The sequence below is a fragment of the Octopus bimaculoides genome, chromosome 22 (genome assembly GCF_001194135.2).
Source record: "Octopus bimaculoides isolate UCB-OBI-ISO-001 chromosome 22, ASM119413v2, whole genome shotgun sequence".
Lineage (NCBI taxonomy): Eukaryota > Metazoa > Mollusca > Cephalopoda > Octopoda > Octopodidae > Octopus > Octopus bimaculoides.
Window position 1 is genome coordinate 26,226,013 of NC_069002.1, and position 3,331 is coordinate 26,229,343.

The window sequence follows — 3,331 nt, forward strand, 5'->3', positions numbered from 1 at the left end:
TCTTGCCCAACAAACTATTTGCTTTCTTCATTGATAGTATTTCATTAACAAACTGATTAATTACAAACTTAATAGTTCAACTTAATTATAGTTTTAATTTGGTTTTGTTTTTTTTTGTCTTTTCTTCAATTTCTTCTTGTTTGATCATTTCTGTTATTATTACTACTACTACTACTACTACTACTACTACTGTTATTATTATTATTATTATTATTATTGTTGTTGTAACTCTTGTTATCAAGGTGGTGAGCTGGCAGAATCATTAGTGCACAGGGCAGAATGCTTTGCCGCATTCATCTGTCTTTATGTCCTGAGTTCAAATTCCGTCAGATCAACTTTGCCATTCTTCCTTATGGGTTGATGAAACCAACTTACCCACCTTGCCTGATATTGCTGGCCTTGTGCCAAAGTTTGTAATCATTATCACTATTATTATCATTACGGTTGGCAAGCTCGTTAGCAAGAGTCGTTAACATGTCAGATAAAATGCTTAGTGGCATTTTCTCTGTCTTCAGGCTCTTAGCTCAAATTCCACCAAGGTCGGCTTTGTCTTTCGTTCTTTCAGGGTTGATAAAATAAGTACCAGTTATACACTGTCTTGATGCAATTGACTAACCCCCACCCCAGCCCCCAAAATTTAGGGCCTCGTGTCTATAACAATGAGGATTATTATCACTACTACTACTACTACTACTACTACTACTACTACTACTACTACTACATGGCCAGTTGTTTTACTAAAATTGATTTATCGAAACATAGCTAAATATTGAAGAAAGAAAATATCTTTTAAAGATAACACAAATTAGAAATAAAATAACCATTTGCTAAAACAAATTATTGTTTTTTACTGTTTTGTGCTATATTTCAATGTACACCATTTTAGATATACATGGCGCCACAAACATGAAATTATTAAATTCATACAGACATGTTTTTTATTTTGTAAATTTCCTGTTTTCTATCATTTGGTCGCTTCTGATACCTTCTGGGTCTAATAAATTAAGTTTGATTAAGAAATTTTGTTTGATTAAAAACAAATCCGTCTACTCTACTGACCACAACATTCAGGCTGTCATGTGTAAACACTGCAATAGGGTTATGTTGGACCTCTATCAGTCAGTGTTGTCAATGTATGTAAATCTGTGTAGCAGAAATACAGACCTGGCAAATTTAGGCATTTTCCCATAGATTAAAAAAACGATGAACACCCTCAATCAATTTTCGGATCTTATTGGGGTCTCATCAGTGCTGTCTGTTTTACTTTGAAAAATCCCAGAGAAATGAGTAGCCATTCTGTTTACATATGGATCCAGCCTAGTAGTTTCAGAGAACTGGAGCTACTAATATGCATAATATTCACACTGCTAGTATTCAGCACTTTATTTAATATCAGTGGCCCGTCAGTAGGGATTTCAGTCTACAAACTATCAGGGCAAAGGGTAAAGACACCCTTCAGTCCTGCACCTAGAAAGTTACCCTCTGAGGCACAAGTCTCGACAAGGTTATTTTATGGAAGACCAGAAGTTTCCCATGCATACCAGCCTCCCCTTTCTATGCCACTGTTGTTATCGAAGGCAAAGGCAAAGGCTGATACAGCTTAGCACCAGTGATGTCGCAACTCATTTCTCCAGATGAGTGACCTGGAGCAATGTGAAATAAAGTGTCTTGCTCAAGAACACAACACACAGCCCGGTTCAGGAATTGAACTCACAACCTCATGTTTGTGAGCCTGATGCTGTAACCACTGAGCCATGCACCTTCATACGAAGTATGATATAGATATAAGATATGCAAACCCATGTAGTAGAAATACAAACATGGTAAATTAACCCACATGTGACAAGATTTTTTGAGGGACGTTAGTAGTTGCTCATGAATGAAGGTCTTCTCTCTCTCTCTCTCTCTCCTTGCCACTGATGGTTATCCTAAGGAAAGGCTCCCTTATGGGACCGATACAGGTTGGTGCTCAAATTGTTGCTGGTGTTGCTTTCAGAATGTGAAGGGTTAAGGAAGATACCTCAAGGTATCTCACCTGACCCTCTAAAATTTCCAATGATCCACCACTCTAGATTAGTGTTTTTTGTTTACTGACCCCCAAAAGGATGAAAGGTAAATTTGATCTGAGTGAGATTTGAACTCAGATTCCAAAGAATCACAACAGATGTCACAAGGGATTCTGTACAATGTGCTAAAACCTCTGCTGATTTACTTCCACATATATGAAGATATACAATACACACGCATAAGCAAATGAGCTGAAATAAAGGCGAAATCTTGATATCCACCAATATTCTCGTTCATTTATTGGTTTATTCATTTTGCCTGGTTATGGGGCATCCAGAGTTTTTAACACCCAACACCTTAAAGGGACATTTCCCGGGAGAAAATCACATGGCTAATAAGCATGTAAACCAACCACATGCATTGAGTATGTGACATTGGTTATATATATATATATATATATATATATATATATATATAGATAGGAAGGACAGCGAAAGAAAGAAAGAAACCTCGATATTATGTAAATAGAGGAATTTATCTGTAAAAATATGTGACACTTATTCGGTAGCCATGATAAAACTCTGAGTTTCGGATGCCGGGGTGGGAGCCCGCGCCATCATCTCTTCAGTTATCTGGCTACCAAATAAGTGTCACATATTTTTACAGATATATATATATTTGTCATGTGATCTCTTGTTATTCTGGGTGTACAAGATCTTCTGGCAGATTATGACAGCCATAATTTGTCTGAAGAAATTGAACACCAACAGGTGAAACTCAGAGTAGCAAGACATGGCCTGACCAAAATAAAATATCATATTAAGCTCTACTGTAGTATTGAGTACTCTTTCCTGACACTTGAAACTAAATTTCCATTCTAACTCTCTTTCTTCCTTCCTTACTTCCTTCCTTTCTTTCTCATTCTTTCTTTCTTTGTCTTTCCCTCTTTTTCTTTCCTTTCTTTCTTTGTCTTTCTTTTTCTTTCTTTCTTTCTTTCTTTCTTTGTCATTTTCTTTCTCTTTTTCTTTCTTTCTTTCTTTCTTTCTTTCTTTCTTTCTTTCTTTCTTTCTTTCTCTCTGTCTCTTTCTTTGTCTTTTTCTTTCTCTTTTCCTTCCTTCCTTCCTTCCATCTATCCATCCATCCATCCATCCATTCTGGCACAAATAAACCTTTAGACAACAGTGAGTGAATGTTAGATTAAAGAACCCTTTGGATAGAAAAAGTCCAAAGTTGCAAGTGGGAATTGAAACCATATGAAACATATATATATATATATATATCCGGTTGTGAGTACACACATGCACGTGCGCACACAAACACAAGG

General features: G+C 36.3%; 1 protein-coding gene across 5 annotated transcripts in view; it reads left to right on the forward strand.

Annotated features, from left to right (window-relative positions):
* The window catches only part of LOC106880532 (alpha-1,6-mannosyl-glycoprotein 2-beta-N-acetylglucosaminyltransferase), a 725,476-nt gene that overhangs the window by 71,361 nt on the left and 650,784 nt on the right, over positions 1–3,331 (forward strand). The gene's annotated exons all lie outside the window — the stretch shown is intronic.